At 33.0% G+C, this 16,223-nt stretch overlaps 1 long non-coding RNA gene across 2 annotated transcripts in view; it reads left to right on the top strand.

The window, feature by feature from the left end:
- The first annotated feature begins 575 nt into the window (after positions 1-575).
- Positions 576-16,223, top strand: part of LOC132935965 (uncharacterized) — a 137,870-nt gene continuing 122,222 nt past the window's right edge. The window contains exon 1 of one of the 2 annotated variants that reach the window (XR_009663370.1): positions 576-1,705. This is a non-coding gene — a long non-coding RNA (uncharacterized LOC132935965). The remainder of the gene's footprint in view (positions 1,706-16,223) is intronic. The other variant, XR_009663369.1, reaches the window with a different exon arrangement.

Genomic DNA, 16,223 nt, shown 5'->3' with positions numbered 1-16,223 from the left:
TTTCAAAGTCTAGAGAACATTACCTGTGTTATATTATACAAAAAAAATCCTTTGGGAAATCATTTGTAGATTGTTTAGGTCCTAATTATTTTAACCAGTTGCCAACAATATTAAAGAAAAATATTCAGTACCTGTGGCTTTTCATAAAATTGGCTGTTTTCCGGAATTAATTATTACTTGATGAAATCCGTAGTTAACGATGTTTGTAAATGCGTTTTTAGTTTTTAAGTATTTATGTCCCAACCGTTCCTTTTCATTAACAGTGTTCAAATTCGGCTCAAATTTATTTTTTTTATAATATTGCCCGATAACTCTCTCTGCGCTCCACCAAAAGCCCAAATGAGCCGTACGTAATATGTAGGTACTTTATCTGTTTATCGTATTTACGTTTCGTGTGTATTAGAAGTAAACTGTAAGAAAACTATTGTTCGAAAAAAAAACTATCGAATTTCGTTCATTCGTGTTCCCCCCTCCAGACAGAGAACTGCACTCTGTCGGGCTTCTATTGATTGGACGAGGCACGAAGCATAAGTATACAAACAAACAAGCAAACAACGTTTTGACCCTCAGTTTCCTGCAGTGTCCATATAGCACACCCGCAGCAGCAGCAGCAGCAACAGCTGCTGTCATGTCGGTCGGTCGGTCGGTGATTTTTATACGAATTTATTGTATAAATATTTCAGTGAAATCGCCGCGGATTGCCGACCACTGGCAAATCGCAGTCATCGCCGCCGCCGCCGCCGCCGTCTCTATCGGCGAAATCGTTAGTGCCAGCATACAGCTATAGGCTCTCCGTTTGGGCCCAGTGCGCGGCGGCGAGATCGTTCACCGCGGACCGCACGTGGCACCGCGCGGTGCAATAACCTGCAGCACTCTGGCGCGCGCTGATAGCCGACCGGCGCGCCGCCCGACGAGCGCCGCGCGTGCATCATCAGTGCAACCGCTGCAACGCGACCGCGATTGCAATAACTTCCAGCCGGGCCCGGTCACGTTACTATCACGTCGGACCGGCGTCGTTGGTGTATATCACATACTTTATTACATTTCACGTTTCGCCGTCACCGCCGCCGTTCATTCAAAAATAAAACAACAATTTATTGCTGTTGTTGTTGTTGTTGTTGTTGTCGTTTTGTCGACGGTTATTTTTCATTCCGCATCGTAACGGTACAATTAATATTGTTTTATTTTATATTATAATATATTATTATTATCGTACAACAATACGACGTCGCGAACACTATATAGTACAATAATTATCATAACACGCGTACAACGGTTGTAATATCATAGCAACACTCGCGATAAACACCCGCGCGCCGATGGCAGACACCTATCGTGTCGTGGTTCGCTTCTCGGCGAGACGCCGCCGATTTATACTTCCAATCACGATAGTATTGTATCACTGCATCGTTGCCTGTTACGTCATGTCTGTCGTCGTCTCGTCGGTTTTCGAAATGATCGCAACGCGAAACAACGCACGCTTGCCGGGTGGCGAAAAAAATTAGGAAAAAAAACAAAACACAAAAACAGCAAAAAATCCGAGAGACTTTGGACTTTGGAGACAGCGCGGTCGCGGCGTCAACACGGCAATAGCGGCAGCTGCGGCGGTCCTCGTATCGTAATTACCGCGGTCGACGTTCGCCGCGTACCGCGGTATCAGCTGTCCGCCGACAAGTCCGTTCCGACATATCACAGGCGAGACGAGGTACCTTTAATAACATACCAATATAATATACCAGCTGCTATTTGTACCTGCGATGTTCATGCGGCGACGATCGGTGATGGGTTTTCGGATCGTCTCACACGATATTTTATATACTCTCACTCGGCTAATATAATATATAATTATATATATGGCTTAAACGCTTTTTATTGCTATTAAATTTTATCACACGGCGACGACGTAACGGACCGGTCTGCATGGGCGACAATAATGACACATTTTATTTTCGGCGCGTGCAAACGGAGAGTGCGCCACGGACAAAACGCGTTTACGCTGCAGCTTGAGCAGCACTCGCTCGATTTTGGTTCTAGCGTAACGATACTTATTATAAAATCGAATCGTGACGACATTTCCGAGAGCAAGTCGTCGCGTTTTTGAAAAAAAAAAAAATTTGATTTTGAAAAGTTATAGGTGTTTTGAAAAAAAAAAAAAACGTTGAAATCGTTTCTTTTGCCAAACGATAGAACGAACGTCATAAATGGGGGGTATGACGGATAAAACGCTAGGACTTGGCCTCGGAGATATTGTCACGATTCGATTTCATGATGGGTATTTTTACTCTAGAACCAAAATCGATCGAGTTCTGCTCAAGCTGCGTAAACGCGTTTTGTCTGCGGCGTACGACACTCGCGCAGGTGAGGTCGTAACCACTTAAGAGGTTGGCAACATGGTTGCAAAATGTATCGTCTCCGTCTTACAATTAGTGCGTAACACGGTAAATTTACGGTTGGCAGATAGCATTGGTGTATACCTAACCGTTGGTCTAAACATTTTATAGAGTGATTCGACCTATCGTGAAACTATTGACGGTATAAGAACGTTGTCCGTGTTTTCACGCGATAATTCAGTTTTTAAGTGAGTTACGAGCATTTTCAATCTATGCTATACATCATAATATATTATATAGGTATGCGCGTCAATCGGTAAAAAATTCAACTGTCGTAAAAAACCCCACAAAGATAATGTTCTTACCAAAAATGTTCACAATAGGTCGCGATTCACTCTAATATTTAGTAACCATCCGCGGACGACCAATGGCCGTGTACCGTTCGTTTCGTCTCCGTCTTACACGCGTATAGGACACGGCAACATTATCGTCCGCTAGGTATATATAGTTTCAATGGGTAGTGTGCGGTTAGTTTTAGGTGGAGAACATTTATGTTATCTGTGTTTTCTCGTCGGTTTCATACGAAATTTTAATTATTAATTGATATGTATATAATAAATTGATATGATTTGTATGTAAATTAATATTGATATTATATAAATATTGAGAACGCTCACAATACTCTCTCAAGGGGATCGGTGGTGGTAAAATGATAAGACTTACATATCCGATCACTGCGGTGCCCCTATACTGCAACGTGATCGGTATAGGACACGGCAACATTATCGTCCGCTAGGTATATATAGTTTCAATGGGTAGTGTGTGGTTAGTTTTAGGTGAGAACATTTATGTTATCTGTGTTTTCTCGTCGGTTTCATACGAATTATTAATTGAGTATTATGAGTATGTTAATTAATATTGATATTATATAAATATTGAGAACGCTCACAATACTCTCTCAAGGGGATCGGTGGTGGTATTTAATTAAGGAGTTTAGTATAGGCAATATTTAAAGTGCGTGCGTGTGTGATTTACGACTGTGTGTGTGTGTGTGTTTGTGTGTGTGTGTGTGTGGTTTGTGGTGTGTGTGTGTATAGTAAGTGATTATTAGTGTGTGTATATCATGGCTCGGACTATACACAAGCAACGCCTACGCACGCGGCACGGGCAGGCACAACTGTAGAGATGCGGGCTCGATATAATATTTACCTGGTAAATTTTTTTACCATTTTAAAATTTGTGTGACCACTCATTTCAATTGTTTTCATATGCACAACAACGCTATAGTGGCTTCCACATCTCATTTTTACTTTACACAATATTTTTAGTCCAATATAACTACCCCCGTTTGTGCACCAATGCATGGTTTTAATATACAGTGTAACAGAAAGAACTGACCAAAAAAAAAAAAAAAAAATTGATGCTACTTAAACGTATGACGAAAATTGATGAAATTATACGATTAGTAAATAGTTTTAGAAATATATCCATATGTTAGTAAATTTCCGAAAATAATATTTTTAAAAAAGTTATTGCGTTCCAAATAATTAGTTTAATCAAAAAAAATATTGATATTTAAAAAAATTCTAAAAATAAACTACTTGACATAGATAAATGTTTTTACCATCGAAATCGTTCTTATAATGAGATTCAGAAATTGGCAATTTTGAATTTATTCAAAAAAATTTAAATCAAATTTAAAATTTAAAATTTTCAGTATTAAAAAACAAAAATAATTTTTTTTTATTACACGTGTAGCACAAGTGGCTATAAATTATATATATAAAAAAAAAAATTTTAAATATCGATCAGAACCAAAGTTATTCCAAAAGTCAGTTCTATCCGTTACATCCCGTATATATTTAAAAATATAATACTTTAATTGTAGTAAGGAGTGGACGAGTGGTACATTGGTTAAATGGTTGGCTTGGTTGTAAAAATCGTGTTGAGTTCGTATTAAATTCTCATCTCTAGGCACAAGTCACCACCGCGGCGTCGCGCGCGTGAACGATCCAGAACGTGTGTCTTATACTCTTATGTGACTAAAAGTAGGTACTTTTTGTCCATCCTACCGATCGATCTAGTAATGCGATAATATTTTTGGAAACTGATTTGAATTCGTCACAGTGTCTACTTGAGATCAGCTAGTCGGTTCACGTTTTAACATTTCTGATTTTGAATTCCGTATAATCCGATAATCGCCGTTAGAAAATTCCGAAATTTAAAAACATTCAAACTAAACTTATAGTTGTTGTGGGGGGAGGGAGGGGGGTGTAATTGGGAAAAGTGAACTGACCGCGATCTCAAGTAGACATAATAACGAATTCGGATCAGTTTTAGAAATTATTATCGCATTACTATATGTCGATCAGTGAGATGGACAAGAGATTGGGATGTTTTGGCTAAAATAACTGTCCGCCATCTATCCCTTTAAAAACTAGAATATCGCAAAAAAACCGAGGAACAATAAAATTGCAGTTTAGTTCCCACGGGATTTTTTAGTTTTTTTTTTTTTTTGAGACGTCATGTATTTCGACGAGTTAAGAACGATGGTGCAAAAAAAATGTGCGCGAATCATTATTTTCGAAATTATATAGCCGTCCAAAGTTTGCGTGCTTACGCGTTTATACGCATGCGCGCAACACTACTTCACAGCCACGCGCAACGCCTATTACGAATTTTGATTTATTTTTTTTACAGACACATTTCTACTTTGCCAGTCACCTTTTTTTTGGAATTTTTTTTTTTTTTGGGGGGGGGAGGACTTGGTAATTTTTTTGGGGAAAAAAATGTTGATCAGAATTTGGAGCACGAACTTATAGTTTCGGAGTTATGGGCTAATCGAAGTTTTCAGTTTATATTATAACTCTTAAATACTCATTATGCCATACATTTTTCATCGGCTGAACTGTTGAGCTGCACTCGGACAAAAAAATCGAAAATATCCCTCGAATTTTTGTGTAAAGCAAGGCTGGTCAAGTTAATGATTTTTTTTCAACTCAGTTAAGTTAAGTTAATATGCACTAATAACGAAAAATTATAAGTTAAAAGTTGATTTAATTAGAAGTTAACTCAGTTACATGAAAAGTTAATACACGCTTTTTATTAAGTTAAAAAAAAGTTAATTTGTATTTTACAACGTCACTTTAGCGTACCTAATTTTTTTCCAGCCCAAAACTAAATTATAAAGTTTATTAATAATATCAATGCCACGAATAATTATTAGCAACTCTCATCCAGTGCTAGCGAAAATTATTTGAAATCTCGTGCTTTGTTCTGTAGCTGTGTAAGAATGTTATTCCCTATATTTTCAACACGTCTGGTAATTGTGTTTCGTGATAAACTTATTTCCTTAAAAAGTTCTAATTTTTCAGGAATTATTTCTTCAATCACAGTTAAAATACATTTTTTTATAAAATCTACCTCACTTAGAGGTTTATTTTCACTAGCTATCAAATTCGCTACTTTATAGCTCGGTTGTACAACATTTGTTTTAGTTGAATTTTGTTTTTTAAATAAATTTGAAACATTTTGGGTGTGGATATCTTTTTTGAGTGCTTCTAACTTAGTAACACGTAATTCTCCTAATTAAATAATATTACACGACATTATGTTTTTGTATAACTTAATTATATTGAAAATAATAGCTTACCTTTTAAATAGCCAAATTTTTCTTCATGTTTTGTTTCATAATGTCGTTTGATATTAAATTCTTTAAAAACTGAAACCGTTTCACGACACACAAGGCAAACAGCTTTTCTATTAATTTCAATGAAAAAGTAACTTATTTTTAAGTATATATTTTAAGAACATTTTTCGTTAAAAATTCGGTAATCATCGTTGTATTTGCGCTTTTTTCTGTCGGACATTTTAAAATAGAAATTTTATGATTTAAAATCGATGTCACCCGTGCACTTTAAAGAGCGTACTGATCAAGTTAATGCGTACCTACAACGTGTACCTCAATTTGTAATCTGTGCAGTAGTCAATACAAAAGATAAGAAAACCAGTCCAATATGTACCTCCATATTATATTGCAACCTACTATGTGTAACTTAATTATATTAAGATTGAGATTATGAGTACTTTTATATTTGGTGGCCCGCTCGATTACAAATGTTTACCAAAGTGGCCCGCCGAGGAAAAAAGGTTGGGCATCACTGTTATAGACCATAGTTCATAGTAGGATTTATACTTTATATAGTACTTCCGTATAAGTTAAATTAGATTAACATAAACAATTCACGGTAAATAATTTTTGTCGTGAAAACGAAATAGACTGAAATAGTGAAATGTAATAAAATTAAAAACAAAATAAATTAACTTGACTTACTTCTAAAAATGAAAAATGAATTCGTTGATTTTACGTTAGTTAAAAAAGAAATTCACTAAGTTAAAAGTCAAGTGTTAGTGAAAATCCAAAAGTAACTAGTTAAGTTAAAAAGTTAAAATTAAACTAACTTTTTAGCTTAACTTTAACTTTTTAACTCGTTAATGCCCAGCCTTGCCTTGCAGGGTAGGCCTCGGAATGAAACAATGTTGTTAAGGGGGCCGGAGCGTGATTAATTTTCGGTCGAAAGCATAGCTCACGACTTCAATCACTACGCCCAATATAATGTTCTGATATTAATTTTGAAAGCAGATTTGAATTCGTCACTAAATTATCTCTATGCTTTGACAATTTAATTTTTCTGATTTTTATTTTTTTTTTTGCTTAGAAATTTACCAACAACAAGAGTAAATATAGATCATATTCATAATTCAAATTTAAATACATTGATATAGATTATGAAAAATGTACGACAGTCAGAGCGTAGTAAATTTAGAGGAGAATTCAAATCTGTTTCCAAAATTTAAATCGGAACATCCTACTGAGCGTAGTGATTGAAGTCTTTTCTCAATATTATGTAATTATTAATTAAGACGACGTACTTCTGTGTAGTGGCGGACTGGGAGAAAAAACAGCCCGGGAAAATCATAAATTTAGAGTCCCTCTAATGGCCTTTTTTATAATATATATGTATATACTTTTTTTTGTAAACACAATTTACCTTTTAAATTTTAGATTCTAAGCGGAGCGAGAAAGCTAATGGTTTTACAATGGTGTTTATTTTATTATTATTTTTTTTTTTATATCTTGTATACTAAATTTCCACCAGAAGGAGTGCTTCGATTTCAACATATAGTACCTAATCTTTTAGCAAATTGGATCAAGATGGTACTTCAAAGAGGTCATTTTTCGATTTTCTCAATAGTTATTTAATGCCACCCGAAAAACTACTGACAAATTACGAAAAACCGCTTAAAATGGGATTTTAATTTCTAACGCTTTGTTTATCACCGTAGCAACGAATAAAAAATTATAATATTATAATATTAATTTAACTTAAAGGCTATAATAAATAATAAAAATTTAAAAAATCCAGACTGGTAAACCGTCTTCGCTCAGAATCGTTTTACTTATACAATGGTATTATATCATTGAATTCAAGTTTAATACAATCCATTATACATTGACTCACTTGTAACCTACTGTACAGCAAAGTGACATCCACTAACCCGCTTTTTAAATATTATTTTATTTAATTGATATAAAACAAAATAAAATGACTATTGAAAATTTGTTAGGCAGTATATCTTAAATAATTGTTATGCATATAATTTAAACTACAATCAATTTGATTTTAAGGGGGCTGGAGCGTGATTCATTTTCGGTTGAAAACGGAGCTCACGACTTCGCAATCACTACGCCCAATAATATAATGTTCTGATATTAATTTTGAAAGCTGCAGATTTGAATTTTTCACTCGATTATCTACGCTTTAACAATTTTATTTTTCTGATTTTTATTTATTTTTTACTTAGAAATTTACTAATAAAAAGAGTAAAAATAGATCACATTCATAATTCAAATTTAAATACATTGATATAGAATATGAAAAATGTGCGACGGTTAAAGCATAGACAATTTAGAGGAGAATTGAAATCTGTTTTCAAAATTTAAATCGGAACATCCCACGTGAGCGTATAGTGATTAAAGTCACTGGCAGTGATTTTTGAAAAAAAAAATATTTCTATTGAATTGTAGGTATAAGGTAATACGTGATACGGTGACATGTGCATGCGCGTAGGTAAAGTGATAAGACTTACATATCCGATCACTGCGGTGCCCCTATACTGCAACGTGATCGGTATAGGTACTGCGAATTACCTACACACACCAAAATTTTCATTTACAATTTAGAGGAGAATTGAAATCTGCTTTCAAAATTTAAATCGGAGGAACATCCTACGTGAGCGTAGTGATTGAAGTCACTGGCAGTGATTTTTGAAAAAAAATATTTCTAATGAATTGTAGGTATAAGGTAATACGTGGTGACATGTGCATGCGCGTAGGTAAAATGATAAGACTTACATATCCGATCACTGCGATGCCCCTATAATACAGCAACGTGATCGGTATAGGTACTGCAAATTACCTACACACACCAAAATGTTCATTTACTTTCAACACACTCACAAGACCCGTATGAACCGAAATATAAAATGCCTAGTTTTTACTCCTTAGAACGGATTACGCTCCAGCCCCCTTAAGGAGGTACCCAGCCAGTTATTTTCTATGGAGTAAGAATCGGGCAAACTATGTGGCAAGTACAACCGGACCGTGTCAATGTGCGCGAGTGTAAAATATGAACATTAGTGATGGGCGTGCGCACACACCACAGTGTATCTGAAAACATACCTCGGCCGTGACAAAATAATTGTGAGACTTAGGTTGGTGCGATTTTGAATCTGAAACAGTCCTAACAATTGTTAACACGTCCTCTAAAGAACGGTCGAAGAGTTTTTTTAGAAATATCAATTTCTTCAATGCACAATATGGTTGAGAACAAAAACGTTGTAAAAACGAAAATTTGTAAATATTATAAAATTGTCAAAAGTTCAAACTTTAAAAAAAAAGCTCCGACCGTTCTCTTGAGGAGATGTTAAGAAATGTTTTTATATTTTTACAGCATTAAGATCGAACCGTCTAAAGTCTCACAGTCTTGTCACAGCGGGTCAATTTTTTTGACTGACTGACTGACCGGAACTCCCTTATAAAGGAAATAATCTGCCAGCCCTCGCTCGCTGCGCTACGCACAGACAAAAAAAAATCGGAAATATCCCTCGAATTTTTGTGTAAAACCACCTTGCAGAGTAGGCCTTAGAAATTAAAAAAAAGTGCAAAAATTACATTATAATTTATAGTTTTTCGGGTTCGATCCCAGTATTACGTATTTACTCGTTGTCCACATATCACATTCAGCATTCACCATTGAGTAACAACATTAGAACAACGCTGAGCATTAATGAGTTAAAAGTTAAAATTAAGTTGAAACGTTAAGTTAATTTTAATTAAACTAATTAACTCGTTACTTTTTTTTCAAATTAACTTTTAACTTAACTCAACTTTTGAATTTTAAAATAACTTAACTTACTGAGTTAAAAAAAAACGTTAACTTGCCCAGCCCTGCATTAGAGGTTATAGTAACATATATAGTGGCTCCGGTCGCCAAACTTGAGGTCCTCCGCCCCGCATTAAGGTAGTGTTCCGTGCAAGCGTATAAACGTAAAATCGCAAACTTTATAACTTCCAAAATAATGATTTTCGCAAACTAATTTTTGCACCATCACTCTTAACTCGTTAAAATACATGTTTCAAAAAAAAAAAATGTAAAAAAAAAAAAAAATCGCCCGAGAACTAAACTGCAATTATACCGAAACCAACGAGAGGACACAGATAATGTTCTTACCCAAAAGTTTGAAAATTGGGCAATTTACTGTGATGTCAAAACTAACAGCACACTATTGAAACTGGTGAACGAAAATTTGCTATGACGTACGTGTGTAAGACCGAGACAACAAATTCATGGGTCACTCTTAAGGCAATTTCGGTGTGCAATATTTGTTTTCTCTCTCAGCGATCAACGCGAAACAAAGATAGAACGATTACCTATACACATAAAATCGTTATTTTTCATGATTTTTTAGTAATCTTAGCAGTAAGATCACCCGTTACAAAATTTATAGAGAATAATATTTTAGAGGGTACATGCGACGTATCGGTCTTATATTTTATGAACATTTGACTTTGTATTCGACTTACAGAATAAAAATAAAATATGTTTGTAAATTTAAACGATATTCAAATTGGTTCGAGACAATATTTAGAAAAATCGATATGTCGTACCATTAAAAATATTATTCCGTATCGTTTTTGTGATGGGCGATTTTTCTCCAAGATTATTCGAAAACATAAAAAAAAGTTACTCTGCGCTAATGCGTTTTGTCTAAATGTTGCGCGTCGACCAGAGAGAGAAAGCAAACAGTGCGCTGACATCCTCTTAATCGTTTTAAGCTGTTGGTTACGCAATAGTGCTATATACCACTGGTGATCCATTCGACGTAAAAAACGCACGATATTCCAAAAATTATTAGCAATTTTGAAAAGAAATATGGTTACAATGTTTCTCTCTAGTCATTAAAAAACCAACATTTAAAAAAATATTTGTTTCTTTAATATTTTTAATCCTCTCAATCGTAGATTCTGAGCGGAGCGATGAATGTATTGATTTTACAATGATGTGTGTTTTTTTTTTAATTTTTTTTTTATTGTTTATGGTGTCATAGTTAGGATAGCTATTAACTTTTTGAAATGTTTTCTATCAACTTAACCTAACTCAACTAACGATGATCATTAACTTGTCCAGGCCTGGATATAGCTATACCTATTGTACATATTATTTATACTTATAATTCGAATCGAATCGCGAAAAAAATCATTTAATTTGCTCCACGAAAACGCCCGCTGCGCAAACGGCCTAGTCGAAGCGTTTCTACAACAATCACAATATATAGTAATCTACCGCAGATATTACATAGTGTTCGGACCTGTATCGATGATGCACCTACCTGCTATAATCATGGAGCATAGATCATTATGGTGTCGTAGTTCAGTGTATACGCGCATCTAACCTGACGACAGCTACTGCAGGTTCGATTCGCAAGACTATACAACTCCCAAAGTCATAATCGAACGTAAATTTCAACAGACACAATTTTCAAACGTTTGTTTTTAATATTATGCGCGCGATGATGCGATGCACCGCGCTTGTTCGGAGCGATGTGTCGCGTAAAAAATTAATTTGATTAGTTTTTTTATATTTTGATAACCGCGCGGTTGGCCGCAGAAAAATGAATGGACCGAACGAGCGCGTTTGCAGAGCAGGGACGACCATTATGGCGGATGACTGCAGTCGATTCATTAAATTGTCCATGTACATAAATTTTGTATACGATTGCAGTTTATGCAGCCGAAAAGCGTGACTGACGGCTGTAGTCTGTTTAAGTGTACGCCAAAACTGTCCCAAATTATAATATTATACAACATAATATTGTGTATACATATGATTTCGATGAATCCAAAACGCTCGAATTGGTTCAGAATTGTCTTTAATTATTACAGTTCTCCTTCCCGTTGTATACAGACTTGGGACTGTCTATACGCATGTTATGAAAGTGTGGTTGAAAATTGTGTTTATTGTGTCGGAATAATAAGTAATAATTGGTCAAGTTTTATAATTTTATTTTAGATTCTGAGCGAAGCGATGAATGTATTGATTTTACAATGATGTGTGTTTTTTTTTTATTCTAGTGTCTGTCATCACCGTTTAGGACAGTAAAAATGCTTAAATTTTCTTCAACAGTATCTTTTCTGATAGGAAAGTGAATCTGGTTGGTACTTTGGGGGGTCAAAAGTAAAAATTTCTCAGTAGTTTTCAAAAAGCGACGTGAAAAACAAAAGAAAAATTAAGGAAAAACGGGAATTTTTACGCAAAATATGTTTTCGAGAAAATCGATTTTGGTTTTCGGTGTAACTCTAAAACAAATGACCGTAGGGACATGAAATTTTGACTGAATGTTTATAATTGCATTTCCTATACACCATAACATTTTCCAAATATTTTGAGCTGTTTACGAACATTGTCAATTTCCATTTTTTTTAGTTTTTTTTTCTATAAATATCAATAGAATTTTATCTGTTTAGTAAAAAAGCTTGAAAATTTAATAGAAGGCTCCTAGGTTATTGTTTCAAAGGCAGATGAAAAAAATTAAAAATCCTTAGTCACAGTTTTTATTTATAAGCATTTAAAGTTCAAATATTGACAAAATACGGAAAAATCACGAAAATCAGCAAATTATTTTGAGTTGAGAATTCATAAAAATTCTTAAAAATTCATTAAAAACGGTTAAGTGTCGGTTAACTTAAATCGGACATTGTAAGAACGGCATTTAGTAATATTAAAAATTTAAGATTTGAAAATGTAATGCAAGATTATTCATAAGTTTGTCTACCTTTATCAAAAAAAAAATGTCTACAAGAAAGTCAAATTAAATTTTTATGAGCGCTTGAAATTCGTATTTTTACAACATTTGATATTCACTCGATTTCTCGTGTAACGATTTTCTTATTTTGTTGTAATTAAAAAACGTATGACTGTATAGATACTTGAAAATTTCACTGAATGTTTATATTAGCATTTTCTATACACCATAAAATTTTGAAAATATTTTGACTCTTTTTGAGCTGTTTACGGACATTGTCAGTTTTCAATTTTTTTAGTTTTTTTTTCTATAAATATCAATAAAATGTTATTTGTTGGGTAAAAAAGTGTGAAAATTGAATATAAGGCTCCTGATATATCGTTCTAAAATCAGTTGAAAAATATTAAAAATACATAGGCACAATTTTTTTTTTATAAGCATTTAAAGTTTAAATTTCGACAACATTTATCAAATTTATAATTTGTTAATTATTTTGGGCGATTGTAAACTCCGCCAGAATACCGGTCAAGATAAAAAGGTAATAATAGGTCTATGGTAAACTCCGCCAGTTTTATTTTCTTACCTGGTCAGAGCTCACATTGCCACGTGCCTTCTCACGTTAAATACGTTGACATCTATTGCGATGATATACGTCAAAATTGATAAAATATTGTCAAGGTTAGATCGATTCATTAATAATTATTAATAATTTTGTCTTCATAGTATCTGAAATCAGGATTTCCAATGATGTTATCGGCAGTAGGTGAGGTATACGTAAAGACGTATACTTTGACGAACATAATCATTCGTAGTCTGCGTGTCTCCGGGTATATTTCCGAACGAAATTTTGTAATTTCCGATACTTCCGATATTTGTACATGTCCGAACGAAATATGTCGCAAGAAAGTAATAATATAAAATTAATTACTGGTCAACGAGGCAATTTATTGGTTGTATTTAAAAATTATAAGTAGGTATAATAAAAATATAAAATACGCGTCTCGTGAAATAAAATGGAGGAGCAATAACAAAAATGAATGAATATATTATATTACCCATATTATATCAATTGTATACTCTTAGCTGTTAGGTTAGTAATTTTTATATATATTTTGGCTTGATTTTGACATATTTTATTTATTATTTACCTAACAATTATTAAAATTATGAATTTTTTTTTAATAATATATTATATTAATTTTATAGTGCTACTTAATTTTCTTCAATGGCGGAGTTTACATGAACCTAATTTTACCTGTGTTTTTTTTTCTGGCGGAGTTTACACTAAAAAAAGGTACTCGTGGCGGAGTTTACATACGCCCATTATTTTGTAGTTAAAAATGTATAAAATGTTTAACTTTTATGGATAAGGATTGAAAATTTAAGACAAGGCTTCACGTAAATAAGTAAATATATAAATTACTTTATTCACAATAATATCATCAATCAATATACTTGTTAATATCATAGGCTGACTGATAGTTTTCGCTCAGAATCGTTTTTCTTATACAATGATATTATAGACCCACTTGTAACCTACTGTACAGCAGAGCGACATCCACTTATCCACCTTTTTTTAATTTTAATTTTTATTTGCGTCTGTGTAAGTACGCGATATAAATAGCCGAAATAATACTTCGATTTTCAACTTCAGTATCTATTGTTCGATGGGAAAGTGAATCTAGTTGGTGCATTGTTCCGGAGGTCAAAATTAAAAATTCCCAGTAATTTACAAAAGCTCAGAGAAAAACGAAAATAATTTCCGGAATAACGGGAATTGAATACGCAAAATAGGTTTTGACAAAATCGATTTTGGTTTTTGATGTAACTCTAAAATAAATGGCCATAAATACATGCAATTTTCACTGAATGTTTATACTATACATGCTATACACCGCATAATCTTAGATACATGAAAATTTAACTGAATGTTTATGTTCTCATTTTCTATACACCGTAAAATTTTGAAAATATGACTCGTGTTAAACTGTTTACGGACAATTTCAAATTTTAATTTTTTCGTTTTTTTTTTTCTATGAAACCGAAACCGAAATTTCCTAATACCGGTATTGAAAAATCGAAACCGAAACCAAAATTATTTCAATCGGTTTCAACCCCTGGTAAATTGTTACAATGATATTTGAAAAATATTAAAAATCCTTGGTCACAGTTTTTATTTGTAAGCATTTAAAGTTCAAATATTGACAAAATATCAAAAATCACGAAAATTAGCAAATTGTTTTGAGTTGAGAATTCATAAAAATGTTGTTTTTTAAATCTAAGATTTGAAAATGTAATGCAAGATTATCCATAAGTTCGTCTACCTTTATCCAAAAAAAAATGTCTACAAGAAAGTCAAATTAAATTTTTATGAACGTTTGAAATTCATATTTTTACAACATTTGATATTCACTCGATTTCTTATGTAACGGTTTTCTTATTTTGTTGTAATTAAAAAACGTATGACTGTATAGATACTTGGAAATTTCACTAAATGTTTATATTAGCATTTTATATAGGACCTAACCTATACATGACAACATTTTGAAAATATTTGGACTCTTTTTGAACTGTTTACGGACATTGTCAGTTTTCAATTTTTTTAGTTTTTTTTTCCATAAATATCAATAAAATGTTATTTGTTGGGTAAAAAAGCGTGAAAATGTAATGCAAGGCTCCTGATATACTGTTACAATAGCAGTTGAAAAATATTGAAAATACATATGCACAATTTTTTTTTATAAGCATTTAAAGTACAAATTTTGACGAAATGTATCAAATTTTAAATTTAATAATTATTTTGTAGTTAAAATTTATAAAATGTTCAATTTTTATAGCTAAGGATTGAATATTGAAAACAAGGCTCCACGTAAATAGGTTATATTATATAAATTACTTTATTCACAATAATATCATCAAATATACTTATTTCATAGGCTCCTAACCTAACCTAACCTATATCATAGGCTGACTGACCGTTTTCACTCAGAATCGTTTTTCTTATACAATGTTATTATATATCATTGAATTCAAATTTAACACCATCTATTAGAGTGACCCACTTGTAACATATTGTACAGCAGAGCGATATCCACTTACCCGCCTTTTTTAAGTTGTTTTTTTTTTCTATAGGTGTCAATCAATTCTTATTTGTTGGGTAAAAAAGCGTGAAAATTTAATGCAAAGCTCCTGATATATTGTTACAATAGCAGTTGAAAAATATTAAAAATCCTTTAAAACCATTTAAAGTTTGAATTTTGGCATAACTACATTTATCAAATTTAAAATTTAAAAATTATTTTGTAGGTAGGTAATTAAAAATCTATAAAATGTTCAACACTAATAGGTAAGGATTGAAAATTTAAAACAAGGCTCCACGTAAATTGGTATAATTGGTTATACTTTATTCACAATAATATCATAAAATATAGGTAGGTACCTACTTAGCAATATCAATGGCTGACTGACGCTCAGAATCGTTTTTCTTATACAATGGTATTATATTATAATATCATTGAATTCAAATTT

Source organism: Metopolophium dirhodum, chromosome 1 (genome assembly GCF_019925205.1).
Source record: "Metopolophium dirhodum isolate CAU chromosome 1, ASM1992520v1, whole genome shotgun sequence".
Taxonomy (NCBI): Eukaryota; Metazoa; Arthropoda; class Insecta; order Hemiptera; family Aphididae; genus Metopolophium; species Metopolophium dirhodum.
This window is presented reverse-complemented; position numbering and strand designations above follow the sequence as displayed.